Source organism: Heteronotia binoei, chromosome 1 (assembly GCF_032191835.1).
Source record: "Heteronotia binoei isolate CCM8104 ecotype False Entrance Well chromosome 1, APGP_CSIRO_Hbin_v1, whole genome shotgun sequence".
NCBI classification, from domain to species: domain Eukaryota; kingdom Metazoa; phylum Chordata; class Lepidosauria; order Squamata; family Gekkonidae; genus Heteronotia; species Heteronotia binoei.
In genome coordinates this window covers 8,397,919-8,419,423 of record NC_083223.1, presented here as the reverse complement: position 1 = coordinate 8,419,423, position 21,505 = coordinate 8,397,919, and the positions used below count along the sequence as shown (strand labels likewise).

Below are 21,505 nucleotides of genomic sequence, written 5' to 3'. Positions count from 1 at the left end.
GCCCCCTTTTCTGAGTCAGCATGTATAACCCCAGTGGCTTAAATCAAAAGAACACAGAAGGAGACACACTCGTTGGAGCTGGGAGTTGGCTGGATCTCGGAAAACGTGCCTGTGGATTAAATCTCTCCTGTTGCCCCATCCTCTGCTTTTTGATAATTGGTTATTTTTTTTTAAAGAAGATCAGGGAATCAAGTTTCATCTCTTCTGGGATATTTTGTGTATCAGAGCGGGAGGGGTGCTAACACAAAGAGCGAGGAACCCGGTAAGTAGTTTAGCAGCGTCTCGGTTGTGATGTCACATTCCTGGCCTCCGGATCGGTGCTTTTGATCTGTTCTTGATTTGGGAAAGGGCAGCCTCTTTTTCAAAGGCTTTTCAAGATAACAGGTTCTATAACGTATCTCTTGCAACTCCATTCCTGGCACAGAAATAACTTCGAAATTGACTCGACGTCTTGGTGGCTTCTAAATAAATCCAACCTGGCAATTTTGATCTTGCGCTTGTTTGGCAAGATTGGAAGCGTGGATGCTTTCTTCGTAAGATCTCGTAATTCAGGGGAGCTCACCCGATTTCCTAACAAGCTTTATCAAAAACAGTGGGATGGTTTAACATTCAATTTGGTAAGAGCCACAATTCTGAAAAGTTTCTCTGGATTATATACGTACGGGCATAAGAGAACCTGTCGCCGTACTTAACAACGGATTGAGAAAAATATTGGGATGCGTTACCCAGCTCGGATATTTTAAACAATTAAAAAAAAAAAGACTTTTTATATATACCAGAGAGAAACGTGAAGCAAATTGGGACTTCTCACATTCCATCTGGTACATCTGAAAATTTAGATCTGTTTCTTCTTCAGCCCTGGAAACATTTAACCCCTTCCCAGCTGCAATATGATTATCTAAATATCGATGGCAACTTTTTCTTGATCCAGTTGGTGGCTTCTTCTGCTGAGCTTGTACCTAGAGCAGCTTCATATGGTTTGTTGACAGCTGATCTTTGAACGGATGCTGAGTGAATCTGTCCGTATCTGTAGAAGAAGCAGAGAGGGATAGGAGGGATATAGTAGATTCGTGGATAATGTGGGGTGTATGTGTGGCAAAGCTGGAAGTGTGTGTGAGAGAGAAAGAGAGAGAGAGAATTAGTTGCTAAGCCGGTGTGCACTGATAAGAGGAAGGCAATGAACGGGTTAAATTTTTATCAACCAAATGACAAAAGTTCTCTCTGCTTGGCTGCCATGTGACCGTGCCCACACACAGTCGTGCTGTTGTGGTTCCAGAACGTGCGCACCTTGCTGTGGGAGGAAAACAAAAGGCTGTTTTGAAGAAAAGCTCAAACTGGAAAGCGGTAGACATGGAAATAATTAAGAAGAAAGGGGAAAAGCTCAGGAGACCCGGAAGAAGTGTGAGTTGGGAGGGAGGAGAGACAGTTTCTTTCATTCAGAGCAAAAATAAGTTGCGTATAGCACTTTGCGGGATCCCGAAAAGCACTGCTTACACTCCTGTAAAAGAGAAGCATAAACTGATTTCTGTGGGATAGGCTTTTGCGCATGAGTTCGTATTGCGTCCTTTGAATCAAGAGGTCAGGAACGCACAGGCAGGTGACAAAGTACACAGTTCCATAGACAGAAAAGCACTTTTGACAGAAAAGCCAGTTTGGTGTAATGGTTAAGTGCGTGGACTCTTATCTGGGAGAACCGGGTTCAATCCCCCACTCCTCCACTTGCAGCTGCTGGAATGGCCTTGGGTCAGCCATAGCTCTGGCAGAGGTTGTCCTTGAAAGGGCAGACACTTATCGGGGAGAACCGAGTTCGATCCCCCATTCCTCCACATGCAGCTGCTGGAATGGCCTTGGGTCAGTCATAGCTCTTGTCGGAGTTGTCCTTGAAAGGGCAGCTGCTGTAAGAGCTCTCTCAGCCCCACCTACCTCACAGGGTGTCTGTTGTGTGTGTGGGGGGGGGGGAGGTAAAGGAGATTGTGACTGCTCTGAGGCGCTGAGATTCAGAGTATAGGGTAGGATCCAAATCCGATATCTTCAAAATCCGATATCTTCTTCTTCCTTCTCAAAGCAGACCCCTGCTTTGCCCCCCTGTGATGTCCTTGAAGCTCTGCAGGAACAAAATTTGGGGGGGCTTTAGTGGTTTTGAAGCAGGAGAAGAGTGTAAGGGGGTGGAGTCTTGTTTTGCACGTGGCTGGATACATGCTTTACCACCCACTCCATTCCACATCAAAATCATCTGTAAAGAAAACAAACCAAGTTTTTTTTTTCTTTTGTTCATGCCTGTAGGGTTTCTAAGTTCCAGCAGGGAACAGGGGGAAGGTTGCCGGATCCAGGTTGGGGAACTCCTGGAGATTTGGGGATGGAGCCTGGGGAGGACAGAGACCTCAGTGGGGTACAATGCCCCAGAGTCCACCTTCCAAAGCATCCATTTTCTCCAGAGGAACTGATCTCTAGTCTGAAGATGAGCTGTAATTCCAGGGGGTTCCCAGGTCCCAACTGGAGGCTGGCATCCCGAGGACCTCAAATACTTCCATTATAGACTTTAAAAGGTCCATCAGTGGTTATTAGTCACAGGGTATAGATTGAACTCTCTTTCTGGGGCAAGTGAGGCTTTGTATTCTTGGTGCTTTTGCGGGGGGGGGGGGGGCACAGTGGGAGGGATTCTAGTGTCCTGGCCCCACTGATGAGCTCCTGATGGCACCTCTTTATTTGGCCACTGTGTGACACAGAGTGTTGGACTGGATGGGCCATTGGCCGGATCCAAGATGGCTTCTCTTATGTCTGGGGCAGTGATGTTCAGACGTCTTGGTGTTTGAGGGCAACAGTGGGAGAGCTTCTGGCCTGCCGATGGACTTCCTGATGGCACCTGTTTTTTTGGCCGCTGTGTGACACAGAGTGTTGGACTGGATGGGCCATTGGCCTGATCCAACATGGCTTTTCTTATGTTCTTATGCGACACAGAGTGTTGGACTGGATGGGCCATTGGCCTGACCCAACAGGGCTTCTCTTATGTTCTTATGCAACATGGCTTCTCTTATGTTCTTATGCAACTGGATGGGCCACTGGCCTGATCCAACAGGGCTTCTCTTATGTTCTTATGTGACATAAAGTGTTGGACTGGATGGGCCTTTGGCCTGATCCAACAGGGCTTCTCTTCTGTTCTTATGCAACACAGAGTGTTGGACTGGATGGGCCACTGGCCTGATCCAACAGGGCTTCTCTTATGTTCTTATGTGACACAGAGTGTTGGACTGGATGGGCCATTGGCCTGATCCAACAGGGCTTCTCTTACGTTCTTATGCAACACAGAGTGTTGGACTGGATGGGCCACTGGCCTGATCCAACAGGGCTTCTCTTATGTTCTTATGTGACATAAAGTGTTGGACTGGATGGGCCTTTGGCCTGATCCAACAGGGCTTCTCTTATGTTCTTATGTGACATAAAGTGTTGGACTGGATGGGCCTTTGGCCTGATCCAACAGGGCTTCTCTTCTGTTCTTATGTGACACAGAGTGTTGGACTGGATGGGCCACTGGCCTGATCTAACAGGGCTTCTCTTCTGTTCTTATGTGACACAGAGTGTTGGACTGGATGGGCCACTGGCCTGATCTAACAGGCCTTCTCTTCTGTTCTTATGTGACACAGAGTGTTGGACTGGATGGGCCACTGGCGTGATCCAACAGGGCTTCTGTTATGTGACACAGAGTGTTGGACTGGATGGGCCATTGGCCTGATCCAACAGGCCTTCTCTTCTGTTCTTATGTGACACAGAGTGTTGGACTGGATGGGCCACTGGCCTGATCCAACAGGGCTTCTGTTATGTGACACAGAGTGTTGGACTGGATGGGCCATTGGCCTGATCCAACAGGGCTTCTCTTCTGTTCTTATGTGACACAGAGTGTTGGACTGGATGGGCCATTGGCCTGATCCAACATGGCTTCTCTTATGTTCTTATGACCTCTGTTCCTAACTGATCACCCTTTCATGCCCCCACCTTTTTTTAACAAGGCCTTGGTTTAAGCTGACTAGATGAGAAGACCAAAGGAATCATTGTCATCTGTTTAAATGTGAATGTTAATCCCACGTGCGCGAATCCTAACAGAAACCGACTCACCGAATCGGCAATTGCCGTTTCCCCTTTTGACTGTACGAAAATTCAGCGTGGCCCAGCGAACCCATCCGGGTGTTGTTTCTGAGCATAGCCGTGGCGAGTCAGCAGTACAACAGCAAGATGGGAGTCCAGCAGCCCCTTAGAGACCCACAAGAATTTGGGGAGGAAGGAGCTTTTTAGAGGCGTAGCTCCTTTTGTCAGATATCCTCAAAGTTGATGAGAGGTGCTTTGACTCTCTAAATGCTTATGCCTCGGAAATCTTGTTTGTCTCTAAGGTGCAACTGGATTTGAACGTCACTCCGCCCTGCCCCCCCCCCTTCCTTAATTTGGACAGAACACTTGGGTAAAGAACATTTGGATCCACTCTGCTCCCTGTATCTGTTTTGAGCAAGTTAATGCAGGGATGTCAAATATACAGCCCGCAGGCCAAATCAGGCGCCCCCAGAGGGTTTTTATCAGGCCCCCGAGCAACTGGCTGCCATCTGCTTCCTTCTCCCTCTCTCTTGCTTCTTTCTGCATCACAGCTTGCTTTGCGAGGCTTGATCAATCGCACAGGAGCAAAGCCTCTGTTTTTTCTTAATTGGCTGACGCTCCTCCCTTGGGGAGGAAGGTGGGAAGGCAGAGCTTGTTCTTCCAGACTCTTGCAATCACACAGCAGAGCTACTGAGCCAAGTCTGTCTGTCTTCTATTAGCTGAGGCTCCCCTGGGGAAGGAAGGAAAGAGCCACAGCTTCCTTTGCCCTGTTTCCTGGATCCCATGGAAGAGATACAAAGAAAGCACCTTTAAGACCAACAGGTGCTAAAATTGTAAGCATGTGTTAAGGTGTTTTTTTTTTAAAAAAAAAATATTTAATTATGTTTGTCTGTGTCCTTTATAAAGTTTATATCTCTGCTAAAAAAGGTAAAGGTAGTCCCCCGTACAAGCACCAGTCGTTTTCGACTCTGAGGTGACGTTGCTTTCACAATGTTTTCATGGCAGACTTTTTACCGGGTGGTTTGCCATTGCCGTCCCCAGTCATCTACGCTTTCCCCCCAGCAAGCTGGGGACTCAGTTTACCGACCTCGGAAGGATGGAAGGCTGAGTCCACCTGGAGCCGGCTACCTGAACCAGCTTCCGCTGGGATCGAACTCAGGCCGTGAGCAGAGGGCTCCAACGGCAGTACCGCAGCTTTACCACTCTGTGCCACGGGGTCTCTGCTACCTAATCTTAAATAGGTATACATGTGGCCTGACCTGTACGGTGAGGAACTCTTCTTAATATGTGAATCATAGAGTTGCCAGGTCCAACTCAGGAAATATCTGGGAACTTGGGGGGGGGTGGAGCCAGGAGCAAGGGCGCGACAAGCGCAATTGAACTCTGAAGGGAGTTCTGGCCCTCACATTTAAAGGGACCACGTGCCTTTGAAATGATTTCTCTTCATTGGAAATAATGCATGGGGCGCCTTATTTTGAGGCTTATAGAATTGGACCCCCTGGTCCAATCCTTTTGAAACTTGGGTGATTTTTTTTTTGAGAGAGGAGGCACCAGATGCTATGCTGAGAATTTGGTGCTTCTGCCTCAAAAAACAGCCCCCCCCCCCTGGGCCCCAGATACCCATGGATCAAATCTCTATTATACCCTATTATATTAGTCTCCGTAGGGTATAACGGAGTGCCCAGCGGACTTTCAATCCCTCCCCTCATTTTCTGATGACCCTAAAGCAGAGGGAGGGCCTCCAAACCAGGGGATCCCTTGCCCCCAGGCAACCCACATGCTTGCCTAATGGGGCTATCCACTGAGCATTTTTCTGGGAGTAAGCCCAATGAGCAGGCTTGAGTGGATCCCAGTTAGACCTCCTTGTCATGTGCAGCTGGAGTGGAAGATGGAGTGAAGATGCCACACGCATTCTGAAGTGCAGAAATTGGCCTGAACACACATTCTGTGCCCTGCAGACGCATGCCTCAGGAATGCTGGTAATGTGTGTATGACTACCTCCACCATACTTCAGAATGTGTGTCCTTTTAAATGGGATGTCCAGATCTCCCTTGGGAGTTCAATCGTGCTTGTCACAACCTTGCGCCTGGCTCCACCCCCAGAGTCTCCTGGCTCCACCCCTCAAAGTCTCCAGATATTTCTTGAATTGGACCCTGCAATAATGGCACCATATCCCTGCACAACTCCCTTTAGAGAGCCAGTTTTGTGTAGTGGTTAAGTGTGCAGACTCTTACTTGGGATAACTGGGTTGGATTCCCCACTCCTCCACTTGCAGCTGCTGCAATGGCCTTGCGTTAGCCATAACTATCATAGGAGTTGTCCTTAAAAGGGCAGCTGCCGTGAGAGCCCTCTCAGCCCCACTTACCTCACAGGGTGTCTGTTGTGGGGGGAGATGATATAGGAAATTGTAAGCCACTCTGAGTCCCTGATTCAGAGAGAAGGGTATAAATCTACAGTCGTCTTCTTTTTCTTCTTCTTCGTGTTGCCCAGTCCCGTCACTGGTTCAGTGGGGGGATTTTTTTGAGGGGGGGCATTACAAGGGTGAGCAGGGATGTCACATGGCGGGGGACTCTATCGTTAAATTGGGCTTAGACCATAGAGCTTCTTTGTTCCATTTTACCTAGCCATTGCAGGCCGTCGCTGCCCCATGAAATTTTTGAATGACCTGATTTTGAGAAGTCAATCCATGTTTGAAAAATCTGCTGGGTGGGGAACGCTTTCAAAAACTGGAGAAGGACAAATGATCTTGGCAAGCATTCATGACGAAAAATCTCAGAAGTGCTTCAGGATGCTTCACTCACACGCTTGAAGAGTCATCAGTCTATGAGAGAGGCTCTGACGCACTCGAATCTGCATACCTTTATAGTCAGGGATGGAATTCTAGCAGGAGCTCCTTTGCATATTGGGCTACACCTCCCCCACTCCCCCAAGAGCTGACAAGGCTCTTTTTTGTAAGCTCTTGGAAGATTGGCTACATCAGGGGTGTGTGGCCTAATATGCAAAGGAGCTCCTGCTAGAATTCCACCCCTGCTTACAGTTCAAAAGACCCGCCTGTACGGAAATCTATGTGTAAGACCTTGACACAATGTTGGCTTCTTTGAATCCTGTTAAGCGGGATAACACCAGAGGAAAAGCGAAATACCAGGCTCAGAAACGGAGTTCTTTTTAAATATACTCAGTTTTTTAAAAGTACTCATTTTCTGGGCCTGGTATTCTACCCATGACACCAGAACTACATTCTTTCCTCTTATATTCTGATCTCCTGGGATCAGGGGGATTTTTTGAGCAGAAATGCACAGGAACGTAGTTCTGGCTGGCTTGGCATCAGGGGATGTGGCCTAATATGCAAATGAGCTCCTGCTGGGCTTTTTCCTACAAAAAAAGCCCTGGGTGAAACAATGGTGATGTCAGGGGTGTGGCCTAATATGCAAATGAGCTCCTGTTGGGCCTTTCCCTACAAAAAAGCCCTGGGTGAAACAATGGTGATGTCAGGGGTGTGGCCTAATATGCAAATGAGTTCCTGTTGGGCCTTTCCCTACAAAAAAGCCCTGGGTGAAACTGGTGGCGTCAGGGGGTGTGGCCTAATACGCAAAGGAGTTCCTGCTGGGCTTTTTCTATAAAAAGAAAAGCCCAGTCTGCGATAACAACTATGGCTGCCAGCTCTGAGTTGGGAAATACCTGGAGATTTTGGAAGTGGGATCTGAGGAGGGCAAGGTTTGGAGAGGGGAGGGACTTCAATGGGGTACAGTGCTATAGAGTCTACCTTCCAAAGTGGCCATTTTCTCCAAGAGAACTGATCTCTGTCACCTGGAGAATAGTTGTAATCCCGGGAGGTCTCCAGCCACCACCTTGAGGTTGGCAACTCTGATGACAACTGACCTCCCGGTGGCTGAAATCAGTTCACCTGGAGAAAATGGCTGCTTTGGAAGGCGGGCTCTGTGGCATTATACCCAATTGCAGTCTCTTTCCAAGCCACACCCTCATCAGGCTCCATCACCCCCTCAGAACTTCCAAGTATTTTCAAACCTGGAGTTGACAACCTTAGATACCGTATGAAAACCTGCTCTTTTCTCTAGGCTTAAAGCTATGGAGGTGATTTTGGGGATAGAGAAAGGAAATCAAGGCCACAACCCCCCCAAGATAACGTCAAGCAATTTCAGTTGGGCAACCTCGCGTTGGTATATATATGGTCACAACCAAGAGACATTTCTAGATGTGACAGAGTTTCATATCACAATCCTAAAAATGTCTCCTCAGAAAGAAGTTCCGTTGTGATAAACGGTAGTGACTCCCCAGTAAGAGACAATAGGCATGACTTTTAGATTGACCCAAGTCAGGAGAACTTGATTTTGTGAGGGGCGAATAAAGATGGCGGGCTGCAATACAACAGAAGGGGGGGACATCTCAGTTTAAAGGTAGATGGTATGGTAATGTCATCCTGGTAGTTTTAAAATAACTACCCGGTGTGAGAGAGAAAAATGACTGTAATGCCATGCCACGGTGTGTGTGGGAAGCCGAGAACATCGCTGAAAATATGTAGGACGGCGGTGTGGTTTTCCTCACAGAAGGATCAGCTGTTGTCTTTCATAACAGCAAAATGTACCGTTGTTATTTTGACCGCCTTCTCCCCAATTTAAAGACCTGGGCAAATGACAACTTTGTAAAGGCTGATTTCAAAATATTTTACAATAAAACGTAGCAAGTTTGGCCAGCCGGAATAATTCTCTTCAGTTTCCCGGTAGAGAGCTTACACTGTTTCTATGGGAAGAGAATTTTCTGGAAGTGGGAAAGAACGCTCAAGAAGGCCTCGCCATATGCCCTTGGCTTCAAATGTTTTTAAGCGGCCATTTTTGGTGGTGAAGGGGGCCTAACATGTTGTTGCCAGCCCTATGGAAGTTAGGCTCTCTAGGTAGAGATGGCCAAAGGAATACACAGCTTTAAAAAAGGTTTAGATAGATTCATGGAGGATAAGTCTATCACTGGGGAGGGACGGTGGCTCAGTGGTAGAGCATCTGCTTGGGAAGCAGAAGGTCCCAGGTTCAATCCCTGGCATCTCCAAAAAAGGCTCCAGGCAAATAGGTGTGAAAAACCTCAGCTTGAGACCCTGGAGAGCCGCTGCCAGTCTGAGAAGACAAGACTGACTTTGATGGACCAAGGGTCTGATTCAGTATAAGGCAGCTTCATATGTTCATATGTTCAGTGTCTACTAGCCATGGTAACTGAGGGGAAACTCCACATTCAGAAGCATTGCTCCTCTGAATTTCAGAGCCAGGAGGCAACATCAGGGGCAGACCTCTATGCCCCGTTGTTGACAGTCTAGAGCAGTGGTGGCCAAACTGCAGCTCACACATATTGTGTGGCTCTCAAAGCCCCCACCACCCCATTGGCTGGCTTGGAGAAAGCATTTGTCTCTTTAAATCACTTCTCTAAGTCAGCCAGAGGAACTGGTTGGACACCATGTGAGACACGATGCTGGAGTAGATGGTCAGATCCAGCAGGGCTCTTTTGATGTTCTTATGAAGGCCTCGGCCTCTCTGCCCTGCTGTTGGCCCTGCAGAAAAACTGGTTGGCTGTTGTGTGAGACAGGATGCTGGACTAGATGGACCGCTGGTCTGATCCAGCAGGGCTCTCCTTATGTTCTTATGAAGGCTTTGGCCTCTCTGCCCTGTTGTTGACTGTCCAGAGGAACTGGTTGGCCACTGTGTGAGACAGGAGGCTTATGAAGGCCTCAGCCTCTCTGCCCTGTTGTTAGCCCTTCAAAGGAACTGGTTGGCCCCTGTGTGAGACAGGATGCTGGACTAGATGGACCACTAGGTTGATCCAGCTGGGCTCTTCTGATGTTCTTATGAAGGCCTTGGCCTCTCTGCCCTGTTATTGGCTGATCAGAGGAACTGGTTGGCCACTGTTTTATCATGTGACCACAGCCAGTTTGCACTCTTAAACAACAAACTGCACCTATTTCAACCCACAATACCTGATCCCCTCGTCTGATGAAGCGTGCTTAGAGAGCACACGGAAGCTTACGTTCTCAATAAAACTTGGTTGGTCTTAAAGGTGCAACTTGACTTCTGCTTTGTGCAGCTGCTTCAGACCAACACGGCTGCCTTCTTGGATCTATCTGGTTGGCCACTGTGTGAGACAGGAGGCTGGACTAGATGGACCACTGGTCTGATCCAGCAGGGCTCTTCTCACGCTCTTCTGCAGGGCCAATCGACTCTTGATTACCTCAGAAGTAAAACAAATCCAGATTCACTTCGACTGGGTATCCCTATCTTGGGTTAGGATGACCAGGCAGTAGGTGAAGTGAAAGACCTCTGTCTGAGTCCCTGAGGGCCGGTGACAATCTGAATAGACATTACTGACCTTGATGAAACTATTCACTATAAGGAAAAGCAATAATAAACGTAATAATGGTAGGAGGAAATAACAGCTTGGATCCCAATGTCTGCTTCGGTAGGCGATTTCTTCCATCTCCTCCTCCTACAGCAGCTCAAAATGGGCTCCAAAATTCTGTTCCAGGGTGAGGGGGGGGGTGTCACCTCTCCTGATGGAAGGAGGAAAGTAGCATGTGCAGTGGTGGAATTCTAGCAGGAGCTCCTTTGCATATTAGGCCACACCCCCTGATGTAACCAATGCTCCAAGAGCTTACAAGGCTCTTTTTTGTAAGCTCTTGGAGGCTTGCCTACATCAGGGGGTGTGTGGCCTAATATGCAGAGGAGCTCCTGCTAGAATTCCACCCCTGAGCATGTGGATCCCAAAAACTATAGCAATGGGTTCCACTTCAAAAACTTTGCAAAGAGCTGGGCTAGAGGGATAGTGCCATGATTGGGGAGGGACGGTGGCTCAGTGGAAAAGGCTCTGCTTTACATGTTAAAAGCCCCAAATTCAGTCCCCGGCATCTCCACTTAAAAGGACCAGGGAATAAGCGATGTGAAAGAGCTCAAACTGAGTCTTTGGAGATTTACTGCCAGTCTGAGTAGACGATACTGACTTTGATGGACCAAGGGTCTGATCTAGGGTTCCCATTTCTCCTGATTTGGGGGGCTTTTGTAATGGTTAAGTGTGCGGACTCTTATCTGGGAGAACCTGGTTTGATTCCCCACTCCTCCACTTGCACCTGCTGGAATGGCCTTGGGTCAGCCACAGCTCTCGCAGAGATTGTCCTTGAAAGGGCAGCTGCTGTGAGAGCCCTCTCGGCCCCACCTACCTCACAGGGTGTCTGTTGTGAGGGAGGAAGGTAAAGGAGATTGTGAGCTGCTCTGAAACTCTGAGATTCGAAGTGGAGGGCGGGATATAAATCCAATATCTTCTTCTATAAAGTCAAAGTTGCTTTCTTTCCACCTCTCCCTCCTCATCTATTTGCCTTCCTTCCTTCCTTCCATCTTCCCTCCCTGCCTGTCTTGCAGCTCTCAGGCATCGGCCATTCATGTCTTGCAGCTCTCGGACATCTGATGCTTATTCTACGTGGCTCTTGCGTTAAACAATTTTGGCCACCCCTGCGCTAGGCTGTTTTGGGATATTTTATCAGTATATTAGGGCCTCTCATCCTTCGCCTACTCTCTCATATATGTGCCGTCCAAATTTGCCAGGTTCTGAACCAGGCAAAACAATTACCAGGCTTACCCATTCAACTAGATCAGGAATTCATAACTCTATTTAAACTGAATGGGTGTCAACCAAGACTGCCTTTTATCTCTTTAATGTATTTTCATCCCTCGATAATCTAGGCTATTGGAAATATTTTCATTTTCTAAAGAGAGCCGAATGTGTCGGCTTCCCAAAAGAAGAAAAGATCTCACCCCGCCATGTTAAAATTGTTCTACGGATGTCAAAATTATACTTTCACTTCCCACCTACGGCTGCTATCTTTAAACCTTGCCTACACTGGGTGAATTGAGGACATTTCGGCTAGAGCTGTAAGAACTGCACATAACTTAAAGTCATATGCTACACGCAGCCCTCAGGAATGAGACCACAGAAGGGAAGTCTGACTGAAAAGAAGTGAGTTTCTGATAGGGAGGAGCACAGAGATCCAGCACAGTGTAGCGCAGGTGTGGCCAAACTGTGGCTCTTTCACACAGATTGTGTGGTTCTCAAAGCCCTCACCACCTTGTGAGAGACAGTTTGGTGTAACAAGTTTCTGAATGATACAATTGTGCACTTTATTTCTATTAATCTGGTGTGGTGGTTCAGTGCACAGACTCTTATCTGGGAGAACCGGGTTTGATTCCAAACTCTTCCACTTGCACCTGCTGGAATGGTCTTGGGTTAGGGAGGGGGGATTCCCTGGTATGGATGCCCCCCCTTTAGAAAGCGTGGGGGGGAGGGAAATGTCTACTAGGCACTCTATTATTCCCTATGGAGAACGATTCCCATAGAGAATAATAGGGAATTGATCCATGGGTATTGGGGGCTCTGGGGGGGGGGCTATTTTTTGAGGTAGAGGCACCAGATTTTTAGTATAGCAGCTAGTGCCTCTCCCCAAAATACCCCCCAAGTTTCAAAAATATTGGACCAGAGGGTCCAATTCTATGAGCCCCAAAAGATGGTGCCCCTATCCTTAATTATTTCCTATGGAAGAAAGGCATTTAAAAAGGTGTGCTGTCCCTTTAAATGGGATGGCCAGAACTCCCTTTGAGTTCAATTATGCTTGTCACATCCTTGTTCCTGGCTCCACCCCCAATGTCTCCTGGCTCCACCTCCAAAGTCTCCTGGCTCTGCCCCCAAAGTCCCCAGATTTTTCTTTAGTTGGACTTGGCAACCCTAGTGAGGGGTCTGGAGACCAAGTCCTATGAAGAAATGCTGAAGGAGCTGGGCATGTTTAGCCTGGAGAAGAGGCGGCTGAGAGGTGATATGATCACCATCTTCAAGGACTTGAAGGGCTGTCCTGTAGAGTACGGTGTGGAATTGTTTTCTGTGGCCCCAGAAGGTAGGACCAGAACCATTGGGTTGAAGGAGCTGGGCATGTTTAGCCTGGAGAGGAGGCAGCTGAGAGGTGATATGATCACCATCTCCAAGTACTTGAAGGGCTGTCATCTAGAGGATGGTGTGGAATTGTTTTCTGTGGCCCCAGAAGGTAGGACCAGAACCAGTGGGTTGAAATTAAATCAAAAGAGTTTCCGTCTCAACATTAGGAAGAACTTCCTGACCATTAAAGTGGTTCCTCAGTGGAACAGGCTTCCTTGGGAGGTGGTGGACTCTCCTTCCTTGGAGGTTTTTAAACAGAATCCCCCAACAGGGGGGTGGACTAGATGACCCTGGAGGTCCCTTCCAACTCTGTGATTCTAAGGAGAGGATTGTTTGCTACTCCAGTGTTGTGGGATGGGTGAGGGCGGATTTCTAAGGAAGAGGTTTGGGGCTCTGCAAGAAATTGGCTTGCCCAGTGTTGACTCTTGGTGTGTTAGAAATAGAGTGGGTTTTTTTTTTTTTTTAAGTGTGGGTTTTCAAAAAGGTGGTGAAAAGTGGCTTTATTTGGACCTAGAAGCAAAAATGAACAAACTAAGGCTCTTGTACTTTGGTCACCTCATGAGAAGACAAGAGTTACTTGAAAAGACAATAAGTCTAGGCAGGGGTGGAATTCTAGCAGAAGCTCCTTTGCATATTAGGCCACTCCCCCCTGATGTAGCCAATCCTCCAGGAGCTTACAAAAAATGAGCCTTGTAAGCTCTTGGAGGATTGGTTACATCAGTGGGGTGTGGCTTAATATGCAAAGGAGCTCCTGCTAGAATTCCACCCCTGATGCTAGGAAAAGTGGAAGAACCAACATGAGACGGATTGGCTCAAGAAAGGAAGCCCTGATCAGTTTGCAAGACCTTTGCTTGGCTGTTAAGGATAGGACGTTTTGGAGGTCATTAATTCATAGCGTCGCCATAAGTCAGAAGTAACTTGTCAGTAGGGATTGGCACAGACCAGGAAAGCCTGGTTCAGGATTCGCATACCAGGCAACCCTCAACTTAACCCCTGAACCAAACCCTCAAATAAAGCCCACCCAAACCGGTTCGGGGGTCCCCCTGGTTAGGCACCCACGTCACTTCCAGGCTGCGTCGGGCATAGAGTTGCTAAGTCCCTCAGAGGCTCTGGCACAGGACTTATGCACGCAACACAGTGACGTCAACGCACCGGCAACATCACGCGGCAGCCACGTACCTATTGTACCATAGAGTTTTCCCTCCCAAATGGCTAGAGCGTCCGGGGGAAACCATAGAGTTTTCCCAGAAATGCCTAGAGTGGCTGTTGCCCCGGTGACGTCAGGGGAGGTTCCCACCGCCAGCCCAATGTGGGCTGGCGGGTTGGGAACCTCCCAGGTGGGGGATTCCCCACCTGGACTGGGGGCTTGGCCACCCTAGTTGGACACTGCCCCACTGCACCTGTGTTACCCGGAAGTGACACGAGCATGTTGGGCACTGCATTTCTGGGATAACACAGGTGTATTGGGGGCGGTGCCCAACGCTGCCTGGAAGTGGCATGCGTGAGGGGGAGCTGAACACCCGAACCTAGCTGAAGCTCGGGGAGTGTCTGGGGAAGACTCCTTCCCCGAATCTCAGGCTGGGGTTCGCGAACCGGCCAAAGTTCAGATCTGTGCCCCTCCCTACTTGTCATCACTTCACATACTTACGGGAATAGTTCTTCTACCCTGGGAGAATATTAATACTCGTGGCTCTGCACATATCCTCCCATGACTTTGACCCATTTCCCTTCGGCTGCATTTGAAAACTGAGGTCACCTGGGAGAGGGCCAACAGCTTGCCCATCCTGGCCGCTCCCTGGGGTGGAAAGTAACCGTACCGCTGGCCCCTCCCTAATGACCTCAGTGTTCTGACCTTTACAAGGGGTCATGGGCTGGGTCAGAGGTCAAGAGCCCTGTAATTTAAGGCTCAGCACCCTAATATTTAAGTATACAGTTCTGCATTCTTTTAAAAAAAAAAAAACACCGTATTGCGTAGGCCTCTATTAAGTCCCAGAGAGTCATGCGCATTAATTTGTAAGCAACACATCACAGACAATGGCATCACAACAGTGCCATTTAAACAAGGGACACATGATATGTTAGCTTGGCAGGTCATGTCCTGGCTTCTTTCCTTTCTCACCCCAATGGCTGTTAAGGAGGTGCAGCAACTAGAGGTTGCCAACCTCTAGGTGCGGCCTGGAGATCCCCCAGAATTATACCTGTTCTCCCGGCTGCAGGGATCAATTCCTCTGAAGAAAATGGCTGTTTTGGAGGGTGGGAGAACCGGGTTTGATTTTCCACTCCTCCACTTGCAGCTGCTGGAATGGCCTTGGATCAGCCACAGCTCTCTTATCTGGGAGAACCGGGTTTGATTCCCCACTCCTCCACTTGCATCTGCTGGAATGGCCTTGGGTCAGCCATTCTTATCTGGGAGAACCGGGTTTGATTCCCCACTCCTCCACTTGCAGCTGCTGGAATGGCCTTGGGTCAGCCATAGCTCTCTTATCTGGGAGAACTGGGTTTGATTCCCCACTCCTCCACTTGCACCTGCTGGAATGGCCTTGGGTCAGCCATAGCTCTCTTATCTGGGAGAACCGGGTTTGATTCCCCACTCCTCCACTTGCAGCTGCTGGAATAGCCTTGGGTCAGCCATGACTCTTGCAGGAGTTGTCCTTGAAAGAGCCAGTCTGGTGTAGTGGTTAAGTGTGCGGACTCTTATATGGGAGAACTGGGTTTGATTTCCCTCTCCTCCACTTGCAGCTGCTGGAATAGCTTTGGGTCAGCCATATCTATCACAGGAGCTGTCCTTGAAAGGACAGTTTCTGTCAGAGCTCTCTCAGGGCCACCCACCTCACAGAGTTTCTGTTGTGGGGGAAGAAAATATAGGAGATTGTAAGCCGCTCTGATTCAGAGAGAAGGGCGGCGTATAAATCCGCAGTCGTCGTCTTCTTCCAAAATCTGCAGGTATTTCCGAATTTGGAATTGACAACGCTATTCCAGTTCTCTTGGGCCTACGAGCACAGGTGCTAAGTTGAATAAGTGTTTGTTTAACATCCTAGTTTGTGTGGGATAAAACGACCCCAGTTCCATCAGGGACCTGCATCCTCATATCGTAGTGGGAGGTACCAGAGTTTGATTTGCTCCAAGAGTCTTTATGCATAATTCACACGAAGGGAAGGAGCGGGGTTCATTTTGTAGCAGGAGCTCCTCTGCATATTAGGCCACATCCCGCTGATGTAGCCAGTCCTCCAAGAGCTTACAGTAGGCCCTGTACGAAGAGCCTTGTAAGCTCTTGGAGGATTGGCTACATCAGCAGGGTGTGGCCTAATGTGCAGAGGAGCTCCTGCTACAAAATGAGCCCTGGGAAGGAGAAAAGTGAAGGGAAAGGAAAGGTCCCCTGTGCAAGCACCAGTCGTTTCCGGCTCTGGGGTGACGTTGCTTTCACAACGTTTTCACGGCAGACCGTATTTTACGGGGTGGTTTGCCATTGCCTTCCCCAGTCATCTACGCTTTCCCCCCAGCAAGCCTCTTCCCCAGTCCTCTACGCTTTCCCTCTTTTGACCAACACAGTCCTCTTTCCTTCCCCAGTCCTCTACACTTTCCCTCTTTTGACCAACCTTGGAAGGATGGAAGGCTGAGTCAACCTGGAGCCAGCTACCTGAAAACCCAGCTTCCGCCGGGGATCAAACTCAGGTCGTGAGCAGAGCATTCGGACTGCAGTACTGCAGCTGTAACACTCTGCACCACAGGGCTCTTGAAAAATAAGCATCTGTGTCTTTCTCAGCTCCATCAGTCCAGGTCGCGATGTCTGAATGCAAGTCAAGGCCTGCGGCATTATTTTTGCTTAACTTAGAAAGGACCTGATCCATTGTCTTTCAGCAAAATGAATGTTGACTTGATCTGGGATCTCCAGGCCCTATTGGGCCACTGGCTGGGAGTGGGAGGGAAGAAACGGTTGCCAGTTCCAGGTTGAGAAACTCCTGGAGATTTGGGGAGGTAGACCTTGGGGGATAGAGCCCCGTGGCGCAGAGTGGTAAAGCTGCAGTACTGCAGTCGGAGCCCTCTGCTCACGACCTGAGTTCAATCCCAGCGGAAGCTGGGTTCAGGTAGCCGGCTCCAGGTTGACTCAGCCTTCCATCCTTCCGAGGTCAGTAAAATGAGTCCCCAGCTTGCTGGGAGGAAAGTGTAGATGATTGGGAAAGGCAATGGCAAACCACCCCGTAAAAAGTCTGCCGTGAAAACGTTGTGAAAGCAACGTCACCCCAGAGTCGAAAACGACTGGTGCTTGCACAGGGGACTACCTTTACCTTGGGGAGATCTCAGATTGCCTCAACTTCAATGGAATGAGGCATACTGATGTGGTGATCTGGATTGGTGGCAGAGAGAAGAGTTCTTATTCATACGATGAAATCGAATCAAGTTTATTCACAGCAGAAGCCAGCAAAAACAATACAGATAAAAACCAATGCCGGTTACAGTAACCCGTATGAATTATGCGGAGAGAATAGAGGTAGAATTGTTACAATCAATTATAAAACATACATACAGCTTATAATGGGATCAAACCTTCTAAAAGCTACCAACTAAGAGAGGAAAGGAAGCAAACGCCTAGCTATTACCCTTGTGAACTTCGAGCGACTTTCTAACTCTGGTGGCAAGCTGGCCAAATTTAGCTACTTTGAGTATAACCCTTGGGTTTAGGCTTCCCAATCCCCAGGTCCCAGCGGGGGATCCCCTGGTTTTACAGGCTTCCCCCCTCCCCCAGCCAGCTGGCCAGCGGGGGAAGCTCCACCCCCACAGCCATTATGCACCTCCAGGAACGATTCCCATAGGGAATGATGGGGAATTGATCCGCGGGTGTCAGGGGCTCTGGGGGGCCTGTTTTTTGAGGTAGAGGTGCCAAATTTTCTGTATAGCATCTGGTGCCTCTACCCAAAATACCTCCCAAGTTTCAAAACGATTGGACCAGGGGGTCCAATTCTATGAGCCCCAAAAGAAGGTGCCCCTATCCTTCATTATTTCCTATGGAAGGAATTGAAAAGGTGTGCCGTCCCTTTAAATGTGATGGCCAGAACTCCCTTTGGAGTTCAATTATGCTTGCCACAGCCTTGATCTTGGCTCCACCCCAATGTCTCCTGGCTCCACCCCCAAAGTCTCCTGGCTCCACCCCCAAAGTCCCCAGATATTTCTTAAATTGGACTTGGCAACCCTACTTGGGTTCCTTCCTATCATTCCGAAGATCCTTCAGTTGTTGCCTTTTTTGATTAAGAGTGGTAGGCAAAACGGCAGGAAAAGGAAGGATTTCACAGTGAACGTTGTACACCTTGCAATCATATAGGACATTCACACGATGCACGTTTCCCAGTTAGTGAATGGTTTCTGAATTCACGAGCAGAGGGGGATCTTTCCCTCATTTCAGGACTCTGACTCAGAAGATTTAAACCTTCCAACTTTGCTTCTGAATCAGCGCGTCTTGGTTGTGGGGTTTGGTCTTTCCTTTTTTAAAACAAACCCTCAATGACTACACTGTGAAACCTCTTTTCAGTTGAAAACGTTTCAGAAAAGGCGGCCCACTAGCCACGGTCGTTAATGCACATAATGCTACTTCTGTCTGAACAAAATGGAGGTAATTTTCACCACAAAGACACTTTTATTCTAGCTTTTTTTAAAAAAAAAAATACAGTGAAACGTTTAATGAATCTCTGCTTTGGATCATAAAACCTGATTTACATTTTTAACTCCTTAGAATGCTAACTGGATGGTATTCACAAGATTCTGGTGGTTAACCTCCCTACGTGCCTTTAACCGTGTGGTTAAAGACTTTAACTGTGAAGTGACCAAGGAGAATATAGAGGAGGATGAATATAATCTTATTGGGCTTCAAGGGGTCACTGGATTCAAACAGCATCGTAGGTAGGCTTCCCAATCCCCAGGTCCCAGCGGGGGATCCCCCGGTTTTACAGGCTTCCCCCCTCCCCCAGCCAGCTGGCCGGCGGGGGAAGTCCCTCCCCCACGGCCATTATGCACCTCCAGGAACAATTCCCATAGGGAATGATGGGGAATTGATCTGTGGGTATCGGGGGCTCTGAGGGGGCTGTTTTTTGAGCTAGAGGTGCCAAATTTTCAGTATAGCATCTAGTGCCTCTCTCCAAAATACCCCCTAAGTTTCAAAAGGATTGGACCAGGGGGTCTAATTCTATGAGCCCCAAAAGAAGGTGCCCCTATCCTTCATTATTTTCTATGGAAGGAAGACATTTTAAAAGGTGTGCTGTCCCTTTAAATGTGATGGCCAGAACTCCCCTGGAGTTCAATTATGCTTGTCACACCCTTGCTCCTGGCTCCACCTCCAATGTCTCCTGGCTCCACCCCCAAAGTCCCCAGATATTTCTTGAATTGGACTTGGCAACCCTAATCGTAGGGTTAGTCTGAGGCAGCCAACGCAAGGAAAGGAAAGAGGAGAGTTCCCAGCATCCCTCACGAGGGGCAGGATATTCGCCCTCATCTGCTATCCCCACAAACCGCTAATCAGCTGACCAGTGGGGGAACTTTCCAGCAGCGGAGAGAGGCCTAGGCTGACATCAGAGTGATGTTATAATGACATCACCAGCAGCCTCATTTCCAGCATGCACCGGAAGTGACATCATCACCAGGTGGTATTTGGGCAAAAAAACCTCTATGGTTAAAATGGTTTCTACCATAGTATTTTAGCCCAAATACCAGAGTGTCCCATATCGCCAGAAGCACAATGATATCACTTCCGGTCTGACCTGGAAGTGACATACCTGGTGGCACTGTGACCCCAGCCTAGGCCTTCCCCCGCTGCCAGTAAGTTTCCCTGCCAGTTTTCAGAAAGTATCTGGCTATTGGAAAGCCAGTTTGGTGTAGCGGTTAAGTGTGCGGACTCTTATCTGGGAGAACCAGGTTTGATTCCCCACTCCTCCACTTGCACCTGCTAGCATGGCCTTGAGTCAGCCATAGCTCTGGCAGAGGTTGTCCTTGAAAGGGCAGCTGCTGTGAGAGCCCTCTCAGCCCCACCCACCTCACAGGGTGTCTGTTGTGGGGGAGGAAGGTAAAGGAGATTGTGAGCCGCTCTGAGACTCCAGCCTTGAAAGGGCAGCTGCTGGGAGAGCCCTCTCCAGCCCCACCCACCTCACAGGTTGTCTGTTGTGGGGGAGGAAGGGAAAGGAGATTGTAGGCTGTTCTGAGCCTCTGTCCTTGAAAGGGCAGCTGTTGTGAGAGCCCTCTCCAGCCCCACCCACCTCACAGGGTGTCTGTTGTGGGGGAGGAAGGTAAAGGAGATTGTGAGCCGCTCTGAGACTCTTCGGAGTGGAGGGCGGGATATAAATCCAATAGCAGGGCCTTGGGTCAGCCAGAGCTCTGGCAGAAGTTGTCCTTGAAAGGGCAGCTTCTGGGAAAGCCAGTTTGGTGTAGTGGTGAAGTTTGCGGATTCTTATCTGGGAGAACCAGGTTTGATTCCCCACTCCTGCACTTGCACCTGCTGGAATGGCCTTGGGTCAGCCATAGGTTTTGTAGGAGTTGTCCTTGAAAGGCAGCTGCTGTGAGAGCCCTCTCCAGCCCCACCCACCTCACAGGGTGTCTGTTGTGGGGGAGGAAGGGAAAGGAGATTGTGAGCCGCTCTGAGACTCTTTGGAGTGGAGTGCGGGATATAAATCCAATATCTTCATCTACCTCACAGGGTGTCTGTTGTGGGGGAGGAAGGGAAAGGAGATTGTGAGCCGCTCTGAGACTCTTCAGAGTGGAGGGTGGGATATAAATCCAATATCATCATCATCACCTGAAGAATAGGGTTGCCAAGTCCAATTCAAGAAATATCTGGGGACTTTGGGGGGTGGAGCCTGGAGACTTTGGGGATGGAGCCAGGAGACTTTGGGGGTGGAGCCAGAAGACACTGGGGTGTGGAACCAGGAGCAGGGATATGACAAGCGTCATTGAACTCCAAAGGGAGTTCTGGCCATCACATTTAAAGAAACTGCACACCTTTTAAATATCTTCCCTCTGCTGGAAATAATGGATAGGGGCACCTTCTTTGAGGGCTCATAGAATTTGACCCCCTGGTCCAATCCTTTTGAAATTTGAAGGGTATTTTGGAGAGAGGCTCTGGATGGTCTGCTGCAAAAGTGGTGCCTCTACATTAAAAAACAGCTCCTTCAAAGCCCCATATGTCCACAAATCAATTTTCCATTATACCCTATGGGAATTGGTCTCCATAGGGAATAATAGAGTGTCCAGCAGACATTTCCCTCCCCTCCCCCCGCTTTCTGATGACCCTGAAGCGGGGGGAGGGCCTCCAAACCGGGGGATCCCCTGTCCCCACCTGGGGATTGGCAGCACTACTGAAGAAAGAGAGAGTTCCCTTCATTATTTTATCCCAAAAACAATTCTGTGTGAGCTGGGTGAGGCTGAGTGTGGGTGCGACAGGTGCGAGGCCGCTCAGCAAGCTGAATGGATTTGAACCTGG

General features: G+C 48.9%; 1 protein-coding gene across 1 annotated transcript in view; it reads left to right on the top strand.

Annotated features, from left to right (window-relative positions):
- The window catches only part of PELI1 (pellino E3 ubiquitin protein ligase 1), a 147,708-nt gene that overhangs the window by 104,521 nt on the left and 21,682 nt on the right, over positions 1-21,505 (top strand). The window lies entirely within an intron of this gene.